Source organism: Chlorocebus sabaeus, chromosome 20 (genome assembly GCF_047675955.1).
Source record: "Chlorocebus sabaeus isolate Y175 chromosome 20, mChlSab1.0.hap1, whole genome shotgun sequence".
In the NCBI taxonomy this organism is placed as follows: Eukaryota; Metazoa; Chordata; class Mammalia; order Primates; family Cercopithecidae; genus Chlorocebus; species Chlorocebus sabaeus.
The window spans coordinates 59874259-59891685 of record NC_132923.1 but is presented as its reverse complement, the minus strand read 5'-3'; the positions used below and the strand labels follow the sequence as shown (position 1 = coordinate 59891685).

The following is a 17427-nucleotide window of genomic DNA, read 5'->3' as shown; positions in this document are numbered from 1 at the left end:
CACTTATTATTTATGCACTATTCTCTATGTAAGTTAGACTTTGAAAAAAGCGAAATGAAAAAGAAACTAAATAGCCTTGTTGTTGTTTACTTTCCCTAAAGACAGCGAGCACATCGTGTTTATTTCTAATGCTTATTCAAAGGAGTAGAGACTCTGAGCAAGGCTGAGGTGGCAGGATAACCCCTTACAAGAGTCAGAGTTATGGGGCTACGATTTCCTGGGCATGCAAGAGTAGACCCCTTCCAGCCTAGCCATTTCGTTCTTATTATCTTGGAAGCACTGTCCAGCTGTTCTTCCTAATATCAGGTTAACAATGATTGTGGCCATTCCCTGCTGCATGGGTCAGGCTGTGAGACACCCTCCCCTTACATTTACTTAGAGACAGAAGGTACAGACGGGTGCAAATGGGAAGGGAGCAGTGTATTTCTCCACTGTGTGCTTATGGCCAAATCAGAAACCAGCCTTATTCTTGCTTATTAATTATTAAGGAAAATAATTTTAACTATCAGGGCACTGTTCTTCAAATGGTGATTGAGTGAAGGGGATTTTCTTTGAGTTTTGTGAAATACTAAAAATTCTATGTGTTGATAATGACTAAAAATATATTTTCCACTCGTAAAGACAAAACTTCAGTATTGCAAAGTTATTTTCATAGAATAAAATCTTAGTTTCTTGAGTCAGTCTTTTGCAAATAGGGGTCCATGTATAAACTATCAAGAAAATATTTCCAATAAATGCACTGGGGTATATTTAGGTTTATTTGACATATACAGGAATATTTGAGGGAAGGGAGCAATAAATTCATCTCTTTAATTTGCTGCAGGCTTTCCTTAGAGGGAGTGCTTTTTTAGCTGGTGTTAAGATGGAGAAAGGTGCCTTCTATCGTGCTATTGCTGAATTCCCTGCTCCAGAAACATGCAGAACATTAGCATGACCCAACTGCTTGAAAGCAAACAAGATGCTCTTGTCTTAAAGAGCATCATTTCAGAGGAAGAAAAGCCATAATGAGCCCTTCCTTTTTCTTTTTCTTAACTGAGGAGTAGCAAATGGTATTTAAGCTGTTATCTGGCAACAAAATATTTCAAGTAATGTTTTTAAAAAAAGCCTGCCAACACTTCTTTCTGTTGGGCAGTGATATATCTGAGTTAAAAGCCCTTTCAAGATGGAGAATATGACAAGAAAAGTTGCATATCCCTAACCAAAGTGGGCTTTCCAAGAGCTAGAATAAAGCCACTTCATTAAGGTTTCTCACTCTGGTGTTTTTTGGCAGCATTTTTCAAGAATCATTTCCTCTATGGGGGAAATGAAGTGGCAGTGTCTTTCCTGACTGTTGCTAAAGGTGAAGTAAGCATTTGAATTGAGAAAGGCGGTTAAAATAGTATCTGAACTTTTGAACTTCCTGATCAGATAATCATTCTTGAAAGTCTGTATAAGATGGAAAAGAGAATTAATGCCACTTAAAATGTTTAATTTTAGAGGGATATCATTATTAAATAGTACTCCTATAATTTTTTGATTGTTGAGTACACGTATGACAAGAATTAATGAAGATACTTCTGATTGATAACATGGGATATAAACAGAAAGTTCTCTTAAATAGGAAGGTGTATATGTTTGGAAATTGAACTTGTCTCTTTTGCTTAGAAGTGTGTATAAATTAATGCAAGATATTTGTCTATATCTCAACCCCAGGTCTCCCTCCTGAGCTGCAGATCTGCATATCCAACTACTTACTAGACACATCCCCTTGAATGCCCCATAGGTACCTTATTTCAACATATTCTAAGTAAAACTCATCATCTCAGCCTTCTCCTGCTCACCCATCTTGACCCTTTACCACTATTTCCTCATTATTTTTTCTATTAATCATTGTTAAGCCAGTTTCCAAAATCATGCATCTAGTTATCAACCTTGGATTCTGCCATCACTGATGCCACACACCCCAACAGGCCACTTGCGATTTATTTCCTAAATCTACTCACTTTCAGCAACCCACTGTTGCCCATATAGAGGGGACCACTATCATTCTACCACTTTCAACATTCTGCTAATGAGTCTTCTTGTAGCCCTTCACTCTTTTGCCTCCTTCAAGCTGTTACCACAAGAGGGATCCAAGATTCAACTCTCATTTTTTCCATTTCTATACCAAAACCATTCTTTGGGTTTCTGTTCTTAGGATGAACTCCTCAACATGGTTTGTAAGATTCTATATACTCTGATCTTGACCCTGCTTACTACTCTCGCTGATGTGAAGCCTCCTGTTCCTATTATCTCTGAGCACACCCAACCCTGCTTGTTGGCAGCAAGGGACAGAAAAAGCACTTGAGGCAGCAGGCTGTCACATTTGCTAACAGTGCAAGCCAACTTAGAAAAACCACTACGTCCAAGACAAGGGCTCTTTCTGTGAAGTAACAATGACAAGTAGAAGAGTCATTTAGTCAGTGTTCACTGGCTGTACCTGTACTAGTGAGAGAAAGTCCTGCTCCATAGTTTCTTGCATCACTACACTCTGGGAAGCCGCTGTACTTTACCATGCAAGTGTAGGCCCACATCTTCTCACTCTTTGTCCTGAGTTTAAATTCCTCCAACTCTACCCAAGGGTCCACATGCCCCTATCCCTGGATGCCATGTGTTTCATTGACATGAGGTTTCCTCCTATTAAGCAAAGAGGAGTCTTATAAATGGCGCTGTGAGGACAGATACTTGCACTTTGTCTTCACCTCTGCTTCACCTAGTGTATTCTAGCTACAGCCTTAGCTCACTTCAGTTTTAGTCTCAAGATCGTCCCAGTCCCCTCCTCTATATTTGGTTCATGTTTTCATATATTGTTAATCAAGAATGCTAAAACTATTAATTTGATGCATTATATTTATGGGAACATTTGAGATGTTTCTAGCACGCGGAACCACCTGCAGAATCTCTGGAAGGGTTTATTTCCTACATGCACAATTAGCACAAAACCTTTTTTAATAAAATAGATTTTTTTGACGATACTATCTATTACTTACCTTTTAACATTTTCCTTTTCTCACCTATGGCGCCAAACAGACTAAATTTCTCTCAAGTTCTTATTTTTGTTGTGCTCTCTGTCTTAGTCTGTTCAGGCTGCTATGACAAAATATACCATAAACTGAGTGGCTTATAAACTATAGAAATGTATGTCTTACAGTTCTGGAGGCTGGGAAGTCCAAAATCAAGGCAGTGGCAGATTTGATGTCAGGTGAAGACCTGTTTCCTGGTTCATGGATGGCGGCTTCTCACTATGTCCTCACATAGTGGAAGGGGCAAAGCAGCTCTCTGGAGCCTGTTTCATTCATAAGGGTGCTAATCCCATCCATGAGGACTCTGCCCTTATGACCCAGTCACCTCCCAAAGGCCTCACCTCGTAACCTCATCACATGGGTGATTAGATTTCAATATGTGGATTTGAGGGGGACAAAGCATTCAGATCATAGCACTTTCTTTCAAGACTTTTACACAACAGGTTGCCTCCAGATCACAAGGCTGTTAGCTCTCTTTTGTGCTTGGCTACTTTATAGCATCCGTTTAGACCTCACTTCCTTCAGGACACCTAGGTTAGACCTTGCCTGAGTGCTTCCCTAGCACCTTCCACTCCCTTCACATAGCGCCTAACACAGTCTGTTGGGTTTCTCTGAGGTAAACTCTGTAACAGCAGGGTTCTTGTCTTTGTTGTTCATCCTCACGTCTTCAAAGTCTGCCGCATCACCTGGCCCAGAGCAAGTACTTAATGATCATTTGTTAATGAATTAATAAATAGATTTTTCCATTAATCATCTAATCAGTGAATTTACAATTCTATGCAATTCTTTGATGCTCTAAGAAATTGAAGTTTTATTTTCTGAAGTTATATATTAGTTTTATTTCCTAAGGAATTTGATTTATCCTTACTTGAAATCATCACTATCCAGTGGTTATTATAGCTATGCTGCCATATGGTAAAACACATGAAGCATCTAATATTGCCTTAAGAAAGCTGTTTAACAGTAAAAACTCTTCAGGCCTTTCTCTCAGCACTTTTCATTTTATGTTGAAATTATTGGTGTTTGTATCTCTCTTACCTGTAAGACATTAGGTGCCTCAAAGGCAGTGACCACGTGTTATTCACCTTTGTATCCTCACAACCTTGTATCTAGTGCAGTGTTGGAAGTCAGAAATGTCTATATAAATGCTTAAGATAGGCCAGAATCCACATCTTGGCTCAAAAACTGTGTAACTGCCAACACCTGTCTCTGTACTTACACTCTCAAAGCCTCAGTTTCTACACCTGTAAAAATGAGGATTCTGCTGTTATAAAAGATCACCTTGCAGGGTTGTTATGAAGTATTACATAAAATATAACGTAAATAAGGAACTCAGCATAGTGACTGAAACATAGGAACTATGAATAAGCTAGGATGAGGATAAATCTAAGTTCCTTTGTGAAGACGTATGGTGTGTCAAAATGTTAATTTTTCACTGCCACAGGTTGGCATGACACGGTCTTAGATCTAGTAAAATTGTTGCAGAAAGAAAGCAATGAGGCAAACTTTCCAATTTTTATATTAAGAATATTTGTCGGGCCCCAGAGAAAGCCAAGTGGCCACCGAGCCGGCAGAGACGGTTGGAGAGCGTCGGCGGAGGGAGCAGCGCTGGGGCACACGCGGGCACCATGACCCAGACGCCTGCCTTCAACAAGCCCAAAGTAGAACTGCACGTCCACCTAGATGAAGCCATCAAGCCTGAAACCATCTTATACTATGGCAGGAGGAGAGGGATCGCCCTCCCAGCTAACACAGCAGAGGGGCTGCTGAACGTCATTGGCATGGACAAGCTGCTCACCCTCCTGGACTTCCTGGCCAAGTGTGACTACTACATACCTGTTATTGCGGGCTGCCAGGAGGCTATCAAAAGGATCACCTATGAGTTTATAGAGATGAAGACCAAAGAGGGCGTGGTGTACGTGGAGGTGCAGTACAGTCCGCACCTGCTTGCCAACTCCAAAGTGGAGCCAATCCCCTGGAACCAGGCTGAAGGGGACCTCATCCCAGACGAGGTGGTGGCCCTAGTGGGCCAGGGCCTACAGGAGCGGGAGCGAGACTTTGGGGTCAAGGCCTGGTCCATCCTGTGCTGCATGCGCCACCAGCCCAACTGGTTCCCTGACGTGATGGAGCTGTGTAAGAAGTACCAGCAGCAGACCATGGTGGCCATTGTCCTGACTGGAGATGAGACCATCGCAGGAAGCAGCCTCTTGCCTGGACATGTCCAGGCCTACCAGGAGGCTGTGAAGAGCCGCATTCACTGTACTGTCCACGCTGGGGAGGTGGACTCGGCCGAAGTAGTAAAAGAGGCTGTGGACATACTCAAGACAGAGCGGCTGGGACATGGCTACCACACCCTGGAAGACCAGGCCCTTTTTGACAGGCTGCGGCAGGAAAACATGCACTTGGAGATCTGCCCCTGGTCCAGCTACCTCACTGGTGCCTGGAAGCCGGACACAGAGCATGCAGTCGTTCGGCTCAAAAATGACCAGGCTAACTACTCACTCAACACAGATGACCCGCTCATCTTCAAGTACACCCTGGACACTGATTACCATATGACCAAATGGGACATGGGCTTTACTGAAGAGGAGTTTAAGAAGGTGAACATCAATGCAGCCAAATCTAGTTTCCTCCCAGAAGATGAGAAGAGGGAGCTTCTCAATCTGCTCTATAAAGCCTATGGGATGCCACCTTCAGCCTCTGCTGGGCAGCACCTCTGAAGATGCCACCCCTCCAAGCCTTCGCCCTGTGGAGTCACCCCAACTCTGTGGGGCTGAGCAACATTTTTACATGTATTCCTTCCAAGAAGACCATGATCTCAATCGTCAGTTACTGATGCTCCTGAAGCCTGTGTGTCCATTTCTGCACACACATATACCTCGGCATGGCCGTATCACATCTCTGATTATGTGCCCTGGCCAGGGACCAGCACCCTTACACATGGGCATGGTTGAATCTGAAACCCTCCTTCTGTGGCAACTTGTACTGAAAATCAGGTGCTCAATAAAGAAGCCCATGGCTGGTGGCATGCAAAAAAAAAAAAAAAAAAAAAAAAAAAGAATATTTGTCTGCAATATAAAACAAAGTGAGAAATTCAATGCAAATAAAATACACTACAGGAAAATTTATAGAGCTCTCAAATGGATGAGTTGCATAATTTGTCTTATGAATATTCTTAACTAAAAGCAAAATAAATTGGACAAATAACATTCTTAGACTGTGAATCATTGAAAATGATACATACAGTTGGAGAAAAGAACAAGAAAATTGTAGCAGGACCTGCTCTTTCCTAATTACAACTCCATAGAGTTGTCTGTAGTGTGCTTGCTTTTCATTAATTTTGTGATTATCCTTCCCTTTTCTTTGAAATAACAATAAGAAAACACCAAGGAAAAAGGTTCTGTAGTCATAATATGTTTAGGAAAGTCAAGATGTTAAACATTCACATTCTAGGACTGGGAAACAAATTTTAAGGAAAAAGAACTTTACCCTTAAGCCTTAAGCCTCAGGTCTCCCAGTGTAACATGTTTCAAGTTGTTGAGACTAAGGTGTTTGGCTGGATTGTTTGCTCCTGTCTGGTTGGGTTCATCTTAAAGTAGTTTCTATTCTTGTATGGGTTTGTCTGACAACTTTCATATCATTTAGTGAGAATTTGTATTTTTTTCAATTGTTGCCTATTCCTCTGTAATTATTGTAATTGCATCTTATTTATATAATTTGCGTAAATATATGCAATCATGAAATTAGAAAACGCGGGTGGTGATATGCAGTGTCACAATTGCAGTGGTTAAAGATGTGTGATTTTTTAATCTTTGAAAAAAAATAAAAGCTAAGTAAATATTGTAATTTCAGGAGAAAGCATTTTAGCTGTCTAAAACTGATTGCCCAAAGAAATCAACCAAACATTTTTATTTAGACATAGATAAGAGGTTTCATGTTTTTGACTGTTCTAACTCAGAGATTTGGAAATCTTAGTTTTAAAATATCAGTTTGATGACTGCTCAAACACTTATAAAGTTTCAATATTAATTTTAAACTATAAAATACTGATCATATGCTTCTAATGATACCTTTTCTGTAGGTTGTTATCAATGTGAGTGTGAATAAGCATTTATTAATACCGTGAATAGGATGCATATTATCAGTATTAACATCTGTATCCATACAGTTGGAGATATTTATGTTGATGTAAAGACACAGACAGTGGTAATTTATATGCCTTTCAAAATCCCAGTGATTATAAAATTCTGCTCCTCTGACTATACATTAGGTAAATGGTATATTTAAATAAGTGGTCAAGGCCAAAAAAAAGAGCATAATTCAAGTTCAGCACCCACTGCAATTGTACATGATAAAAATGAGGCATTCATCAGGCTAACCCTTTCGCCTCTAGAATTTCATGTGCACTGAGAGAAAAGTCCATTGATCTACATTCAGCTCTTAAAAACTGCACTTTCTATTAGAAGACAGAACATACGCTCACTTAGGAAATACTTCAGGCTGATACTGCTAAGATTTTAACACATTTATAAAACTTCCTTGGTAGTAATAATAATCATTTTTTCTACTTGATAATTTGGAATGTTAACAGAAAACATGTTTTCTACCAAAATAAAGGCAAGATTGATCTAGCCATCTGCATTTTTAAAAAACCTCATTGAAATACTCCTGTAGAATAGATCGCTAACTTTTCCTTGCTTTTGTAGTTCATAGTTTTTAGGAAAAAAGTATCTTTTACCTTTAAATCAAGAAGGGAATCCAAATTTTGATTGAAAGCACTCCTGTACCTGTGTTCTCATAAGCATTTCTGAGACACGAGTTTGCAAGTAGGAAGCTGGCACGGATGACACAACTGGGAGGGATGGGACTAAGCCAGCCTCATCCAGCTACATGCAGCTGCTTCACCTTTGTCTCCAAAGGACTCATCCCTTGTTCCACATTTTAAAAGCAACCACACATTTACAAAGAAATTCTCAATCTTCTTGTTTTCTCTTTAATTCTCTTTAAAGGAATGAAAAAAAAAATCTGTATGTCCTATTCAGATGCTATACATTGGTCTTAGGGACTAGAACTGAAAACTTTTATGATCAAAAAATTTTCTCCTCCAGTTGTCATCCTGTTCTAAATTTTACTTTATTTTTTGATGTAGGGATGTTTCTTTAAACATCAAGATTTTAGTTTCCACTAGAAAACTAATGAATTATTAAAGGATGGGAACTTGAAACAATCTTTAGTGCTCAATAAGGAGAAACCACAAGGCTTGAATAAACTGTTCCATATTTCTCTTTTAATGCTCCATTTAAAATCTAGACAGTGTGTCATAAGACTTTAAAAAAAAAAGGATTGTGTTCACCAATATGGAATATGAAGTTTTTCTTTCTTTTTAGGTACTTTTCTTGTAATTAGTATATACCTTGATGTTACCATGGCTATGGCTTCATGTTCCAAACAATGAGTTTTTTCTTATGTTTGGTTCAACCAAAATAATGTTAGTATAATTTCCCTGTAAATAATTCTTTGTTGATAATCAGTGTTAATGCCACTAAAAATTGAGTATAAATATCAACAGAGTACATTGGTAAATGATTAACAGGACAAATGAAAAGAAAAATAGAAATTCTAAACAGAATTGCTATACTTCTCCAGAATTCATTCCTCCTAGAATAACTCCCTCACGGTGAATGAAAAGTCAGGTGGGCAAGGCTATGAGTTCCACTTCCTTCAACTATACAGGTTTTGATTTGGAAAAGGAAATTTTGACCTCATTATTTCATCCTGCCTTGAACCCAGTTTTTATGCATCTACTTTAGTATTGCTCTTCGCATGTACATTAAAACAAATATTTTATTTTGACTTTAACCTAGAATGGGCATTACAGTTATAAGCAATGGACACAAGATAAACCTAAAAGAACTCAAAAAACACATAAGAGTAAGGTTCATGATAGACAAAAACTGACTTGCTGGCAATATTAAACATTGCTAAACTCAAGCAAGGAAAAATTAGGCTAAGCATTGTCAATATTGTCAAAATGTCTATTCATTCATAATCTATTATTGATCTAGGATAACTAATAAATCTGTACACTATGATTCATTTTTTTGGAAAACTGAACTCCCAACTTACACACAATATTCTAGTTGCCTCTGAGTAATGAGGTTATAAATAATGTAAAATTTTGGTGTCTTGTTTTTCTTTAGTAGAAAATTTATTGCCTAGGTATAGTAGTGTATTAGTCAGGGTTCTCCAGGAAATCAAAAACAATAGGCATTATATATAAATGTATATTTATATTTGTATGTGTGTATTTATTATAAAGAATTGGCTTATGTGATTATGAGGCTAAGAAGTCCTAAGATCTACAGTCTCCAGGCTGGAGACCCAGGCAAGCCAGTGGTATAAGTTCTGATACAAAGGCTAGCAGGCTGAAGACCCAGGAAGAGCCAGTTTTTCAGTTTGAATCCAAAGGCAGGAAAAGACCCATGTCCCAGCTCAACAGTCAATAGTAGGTGCTCCCTCTTACTGGGCCTTTTGGTGCTATTCGGGTCTTCAACTGATTAGATGGGGCCCACTCACATTAGGGAGCAGAGTAAGCTTTACTCAGTCTACCAATTCAGATTGTTATCTCATCCAGAAACACCCAGAATAATGTTTGATCAAATGTCTGGGCACTCCATGACCAAGTCAATTTGACACATAAGTTAACTGTCACACTAGGTAACATATGAAGAATTATTTTTAAAAAATGTTAATCAGCTTGGTGAAAATTACCATCTTTCTAGAAAATAGAGTTGGAGAAGAGAATGAAGCTGATAATGTGCCTGAAGTCTTTTTTCTGGCTTCTATTCCAGTCTGAGAGTGAGGAAAAGAAGAGATGTCTAATGAAAATACTTCTAATGTGTTGGTCATTTTTACCACAACATCAGTAATAGAAGAGAACGTCAAAAGAATGAGGCTCCAGGCCAGGTTCAGTGACTCACGCCTGTAATCCCACTTTGGGAGGCCGAGGCAGGCAGATCGCGAGGTCAAGAGATTGAGACCGTCCTGGCCAACATGGTAAAACCCTGTCTCTACTAAAAATACAAAAATTAGCTGGGCGTGGTGGCACATACCTGTAGTCCCAGCTACTCAGGAGGCTGAGGCAGAAGAATCGCTTGAACCCCGGGGGAGCAGAGCTTGCAGTGAGCCGAGATCACACCACTGCACTCCAGCCTAGCGACACAGTGAGACTTCATCTCAAAAGAAAAGAAAAAAAAAAAAAAGAAGGACACTCCAAGCCCAGCACCTGGGCATCAGGCAGTCCTCATCCCTCTCACTGCTTTGGAGTTTGCCAGATTTGGGTACTTTGATCCCTAGGGAATAAACACTCCTTAGCTGGACATCAACACAGATAACTCTTAAATGAACTGTGTCTGTTACACACACATAGGCGCACATAGAGTTTCAATGAGGTTTACTGAAATAAAGTGGCCTCTACACTGAAGAATTGTAAGGACTGTATTCTATCCATTTCCTGTTTACTTCTCCATTTATTTGTATTCATAGATAAGGTTTACTAGCACATCATTAAGATACTGTAAAACAGCATTAAAATCCTACCTTTTAATTTCCTCAGGTAAGCACCTCTGTTCTTGTCTTAGCAATGCCTGGGTTCTCAGGTCTTGGTTATCTTGCTCTGTAATTGTGAGTGAGGAACTTTCTGAACTGGATGACTGCCTCTGATTTTACCCCTTCAAATTCCTCTTCCTTGCAACTGATTGACTGATCCCTCTGATGAACAAATATGATCATGCCCTCCCAATTTAAACAGCTTCCAGGCTGCCTCGATAACGTGAAGATTGAGGGAAGACGCCTCAGCCTGGCTCCGACAGTGCCTCCTGTCTTGGGCTGCTTGGCTCCTCTCCTCCCATTCAGCATTGTTACTCTCCAGAAGTACCAAGCAGCTTATAGGTTTTCACATGCACCGAGGAATGTGTGCGCCATTGTTCACACTGTTATTGCTCCTAGATGGCTCCCCCACTCGCTGAAAATCCCCACCTTGTTCCCTTAATGGGTGTCGATTTAGTCTTCAAGGCATGATTCAGGCATGTTCCTTTCCCAAAAGTTTTCTCTGACACTCCCTCTATTAAAGGACAAGGTGCCTTTCCTCTGTCTTTCGGAGGAAATTTACCAGTGATCGCACTGAGCCTATATCCAATAGTCTCATCTCCTCGGCTATAAAGTCTTTGGTTTTAGAACCTGTATTAATTCATCTTAACATCCCCTGTGCCTAACAGAGTATAAGTACTGAGTGAATGGGGGCTGAGCTAAGCTAAATTCCAAAGATCAAGCCAAGAGTTCCTAGTTACTTTAAAAATAAAAAAATTAACTTCTGACTTTTCTTCATTATAATCTTGGCAAATCAGAATACCCTTGCCCTAAAATAACTGTAATCAGGGAGTTGACGCTAAAGTGATAATGAGAACTGCAGTATTACTACAGTAATGAATTACTACACTAATGAATCTTTTAGCATTGTACAAAAAATAATAGAAAAGATCCATAACCAGTTTCACAAAGAACTGCTAATAAAAATCAGAGAAAACACTATAAATATGGCATTAAATAAGGTAGAAAGCTGGGCTGAAACTTAAAGATGGAAATATTTGCAGAAAACTAAGGCAGTGAGAAATAATGTCCTGTATCATGTTTTGACGTGTTATATTCATCTTTCTGGTGATGACTTTATTTCACATGTAAATTAGGAAAAAGGGAAAGGGAAGCATATCCATATCATTCATGTCCAGGGAAGGAAAGTCAAGTATCTTAGAACAGCTTTTCAAGTCAGCTCTACATAGCTGGGCTTTTGAAGTGCTGGTGAATTTTTTTAATCTCCCCTTCTACAAAGAAATAACAAAACTTAGAAATTTAAAAATCCAGGCTACTGTCAATTCTGTGACTTTCCATGAATCAGTCTCATTATTCTTTGACATATTAAAAGAAAACAGCCATATGACTGATAAAATTTGGTGAATTTCAGATTCATATGCCATAGAAACTGTGAAGAAATTTAAATCTTAAAGTACTGATCTTTGGGCTTTTTAAAAAACCTTCCAGTTCAGATATAATGTCTGACACTGAATAATCAACTTATCTACTTTACTAAAAAAATGGCCAGTACCCCAAACTAACACTGTAAGTATACCCAATTGGGAATTTTAAATTGTGGTATACTCTGAGTGCTTCATAGAAGTTCCCACTCTTACCTCCTTCTGAAAAGTTTTTTATGCATAGTCACATGCTGTGTACCTGCATTACCTTCTTATACTGGTCACAACGGATTGGATCAGGGAACCGTGGCTGGCCCAAAGTCAGCCTACGGGCTAATCTTATAAGTAGATGTGGCCAATCTGATATTTATGCTGGAGAGTAACTGACAAGTCAATCAGATACTCTCTTGAAGAGTTTGAATATGGAAACACAAATAATAGAGTAATGCCCAAGTCCCCAAACAGAAAACATATGGTAGAAAGAAGAATAGAGAGCTCAGGGTGGGCTGCTGTAGTGTAAACCATCATTTAATCATAGTTAAGGCATGGCCATGAGAATAGGAAATAGCCATAATGAATGAGAAGTGAACTGCTAATGGCAGAGAATGTAGACTACCTGCTTGAGAGATTTGGTAAAGGAAAGAATAAAACAATATTTTAGTGAGAATTATGCCGGAGAGACTTCATTTAGGGTAGTCTGGTAGTAGGAACAAATTTAGAGTCTAAGGCATAGCTTGAAGATGAAAGAAAAAAGAAAGTTACAAATGTGGCATGGCCCCAGAGGAGAAAACTGAAACCAAACTGGGAAGAGAAAATTTATCCTTGGAAAGAAGGAAAAGCACCCTTTCTCTAACACAGAAAGAATGGAGAAAAGATAGTGGAAGACACTAAGAACTGGAAAGAAAATGAGTGAAAAGGGGCTCTTCTTTTCCCATCTTGGGGATTGATCTTCAGTACAAAGAAAAGTAAGATATATAAAACAAGAAAACAATGGAGAAAAATCAATGAAACAAAAAACGGATTCTTAAAAACAAGTCAATAAAACTGATAAACCTCTAGTAAGACTCACAAAGTTATAAAACAAGAAGACAGAAATCACCAACAGCAAAAATAAAATAAGGATTTCAATACAAATTCTGCAGTCATTACAAGGATAATGGGAGACTATGAGCAGCTTTACATTCATAAATTTGGAGAAATAGACCAATTTTTTATAAATTACAAACTACCAAGCCTTGGCCAGAATAGTTCTATAACCATTAATGAAATTGAATTTGTAATTGAAAAACTCCAGAGGTATGCAATACTAATTCACCATTTGGAAGTCAATAAATCATTAACAGAGTAAAGGAGGAAAACATGAGTATCTCAATTGACACAGAAAAGCGTTTGACAGTATCCAGCACCCATTCATGAAAAAAGCTCTCAGCAAACTAAGAATGAGAAGGGAACCTACTCAACTTGATACAGAACATCTACACAGAAACCCTTACAGCATATATCATACCTAACAGGGTAAGACTGAATACTTCCCTTTAAGATCAGGAATGATAAAAGGACATTTGGTGTCATTCTTATTAAGTATGGTACTGGAACTTCCAACCACTAAAATAAGGTAAGAAAAAAAATATAAAAAGCATATGTATTGTAAAGGAATAAATAATTAAAAAAAAAAAAGAGTAAGTGGACAATCAGGAACAGAGAATGGAGACCTACAGCCATTGGACAGGGTTTGGGACAGTCCATGTGGAAGGTACTTGTTTGTCAACTGGAGATGAATAAAAGGATTACCCACAGCCAGGCACTGTGGCTCACACCTGTAATCCCAGCACTTTGGGAGGCTGAGGCTGGTGGATCATTTGAGGTCAGGAGTTCAAGACCAGCCTGGCCAACATGGTGAAACCCCGTCTCTACTAAAAATACAAAAATTAGCCAGGCGTGGTGGCAGTTAGCTGTAATCCCAGCTACTTGGGAGGCTGAGACAGGAGAATCATTTGAACCCAGGAGACAGAGATTACAGTGAGCTGAGATTACACCGCTGCACGCCAGCCTGGGAGACAGAGGGAGCGAGACTCCATCTCAAAAAAACAAACAAACAAACAACAAAAACCAGTTACATCACTAGTCCCACTGAGGTTAGATCTCATGGATTTGCAGCAGAACAATTAAGTGTATTTGGAAAAGCATGATCTCAAGATAGGATGACTTCATATCACATCTCATACATACTATATAGATATTCACAGAAACTATAAAGTATCAGCTCCAACATCTTAAAAATTAATGGCCATTCCAAAGAAAATATACTGCATGCACTTTCCTGAGCTTTTGCAAATGCATCAAATGAAAGTTCTATTGAAAATATGGTCAAATAAGTACAGCATGACGGTACAAAAATGTGATGCCAAAGAGTAGGAGGGACAGATTTCTGCTGGGTTGTCTTAATCTGTTGAGCGTGTGTGAGTGGGTGAGTGTGTGCATCTATGTAAGTTGAAGTGTGAATAAAGGACCTTTACTTCCAGATAAAGAAGTATTATTTCTATCTACAAAGCCCACAAACCAGATTCTGTTCTGTAGCATTGTTTTCCCATTCCACTAAGCCGTTCCATTCCAATTTCAACTGCAAGACATGAAATGCAGCACACTGAAGAGATACTCTGAAAGTATCTAGAGATCATGCTTCTATTGGGAGGAGAAGATTAATTTGAATTAAGTTTCTGGAGGGCAGGTCCATTTCATGCATCTTAATATCCCCTCCACAGCTACTTTTATGTAAGAACACACAAGTATCTTCTGAGTGACTGGATGAATACACTCCTTTTAATGAGCTCAAACTTTGTGTCTAACATTTATTGGACTTAATGGAGGATACCAAGGCATTTAATATACTGTTCTTTCCTTAAAATATTCATAACCAGAATTTTTGCCTCTCCCCTTTTCTCTACAATGACAACTTGATGGAAGAATTAGTTCAAATGTGTTTCTTTGTTTCCTCACATACTTTCATATATGTACCGAAGTTCCATTTACACCATATCCTTGGTGCACAACGACTGGAGCATCCACAGTTCTATGAGCTCAAACACCTATGGTTTCAGACCAAGGGCAATTTCAACTAAGGTAACCAAAAGCTTCCAAGAAACCCTGAAGAAATCTGTAATCCTTTGTGTCCAAACATTCCTGACCTGTACAGACCCATGAGCAGCAATTAGATTTATTTTTCAGTGTTTTGAAACTAAGGAGAGTAAGTAATTCCAGATGGCCTGGTGTGTTAGCTTGTTTTTGTAATACTATAAAGGAATACCTGAGACTGGATGATTTATAAAGAAAGGAGATTTAAGTGACTCACAGTTCTGCTCACTGCACAGGAAGCATGGCACTGGCATCTGCTCCTGGTAAGGACCCCAGGAAGCTTACAATCATGGTGGAAGGCGAAGGGGGAGCCAGCACATCACACGGCAAGAGCAGAAGCAAGAGTGAGGGAGGGGAAAAGTGCCACCTACACTCTTTTAAACAACCAGATCAGTCTCATGAACTAACAGAAGAACTCACTCATCACCAAGGGGATGGCGTTAAGCCACTCATGAGGGATCTGCCCCCATGATTCAATATCTCCCAGCAGGCCCCACCTCCAGTACTGGAGGTCACATTCCAACATGAGATTTGGAGGGCACAAATACCCAAACCACATCACCTGGTTTTCTTAAAGCAATCTATTTGAATTTGCCAATTCAAAGCCAAAGACACAGTTTATTATTACCATCAGAGTCACTCAATCTTGAAGACGATAGGGCTGACAGGACCAGAGCTGAGTCCAATTTCCTTCCTTTAGTCATCACTGCACTGAAATTAATTCAGATTAAAAAGAGTGAGTTTTTTGCTTTAAAATTTCAAATGACAGAGTCTCTCATGGAAATGCCTTCAGGAGTTTCAAAGCCTCCATCATTAGGCGCAGCCATCCAAGGCAAAAATTTGATACTTAATGGAGAGAACAAGCAATAAGAAGATATGTGTGTCCTACACGATACATTCCATAATGGATGATATGTTTTAAAAATATATATACAAATAAAAACCTAGATTCTATTTTTTTCAGGTATTTCATTAATAAATATAAACATTTCTTGCATCTCTTGAACTGTGGGAAATACAAATTTCCTTTTCAAAAAGTCTGTTTCGCAGTTCTCAACTTTAAAGAGGCAATATTTTAAAAGGTAACTAGTGACAACATTCTCTAGAAGAGATGGTTGGGACCTAAAAGGACATTTTGATCCATAAGCCAGCAACACTGAAACCAGGACTTTCAACCCACATGCAGCTCTTTAGTTACCACATGCAGATTTGACGGGCTCTCCGGTTACAGAAACCTGGCCAAGTTCACAGAACTCTGACAGCTCAGTGCCTCCCACTCCAGCTGACACACTTGTGGGAAAACTGAGCAAATGGATCTGCCTTGCAGGATCAGAGGAAGTAGGCACCAGCAATTCCATGGCTCTTCTCTCCCTTGTTGTTTTATTTTTCTTGTTATGAAATAAAGCAAAGTCATACAAAATGTATAAAGTACAAAGCAAAGAAAATGTTAAAAAGTAATGAATACTCTAAAAGAGAAGTCACTTATAATTCCACTATCAAGTGTGAATCACTTTTATCTTTGCATATAAATCTTTTGCGAAAGTTAAAATAGCATGCTTATTTAGAAAATTCAACTATCACCCAGCGGCAACCATTACTAATCTATTGGTAATTACTCCGTCATCTCTTTATTCATACCTACACACACAGGTGTCTCTGTAATGTATGTAGGGGTCACTCTATATCATGCCTTGCATCTGGCTCTTCTATTCAGTTGAATTTCAGAGAGATCTTTCGATTATCAAGAAATATGAAAAAAGTATTTTTAATTGTTGCAGAGAATTTCTTCAAATGGATAGATAGATATTCTAGAATGTATGCAGCTAATCCCTCATTTATGAGTATGTAGGTTGTTTCTAGGTTTCTCTTCTCTGAAATAATGCTTCAGTGAAGCTTCTTGTACATGCATTCTTGTGCTTAACCTAATAGTTCCTTGAGACAAATTTCTAGAAGAAGAATTAGTGGTTCAGTTTTGATATGTATTTCAGGATTGCCGAAATAAAAGTTGTGAGAATGTATGCGCTCACTAGAAACACAGGAAAAGATGGATTCTCCATACCTTTATCAGTATTACTAATATTTCTCTAGGAGAAATTTACTAGGAGAAAATGAAATATTAACCCCATTTGTTAGGTAAAAATGATGGGCCATTTTTACAGGTAATTTTTCATTAATAGTACAATCAAACATCTTTTTGGATATTAATTTACCATTTTATTTCTTTC

At 38.7% G+C, this 17427-nt stretch overlaps 1 protein-coding gene and 1 pseudogene across 2 annotated transcripts in view; both read left to right on the top strand.

Moving 5' to 3' along the window:
• ST6GALNAC5 (ST6 N-acetylgalactosaminide alpha-2,6-sialyltransferase 5) overlaps positions 1-17427 on the top strand; it is a 185696-nt gene that overhangs the window by 34848 nt on the left and 133421 nt on the right. The gene's annotated exons all lie outside the window — the stretch shown is intronic.
• The window catches only part of LOC103225849 (adenosine deaminase pseudogene), a 45718-nt pseudogene extending 28291 nt beyond the window's left edge, over positions 1-17427 (top strand).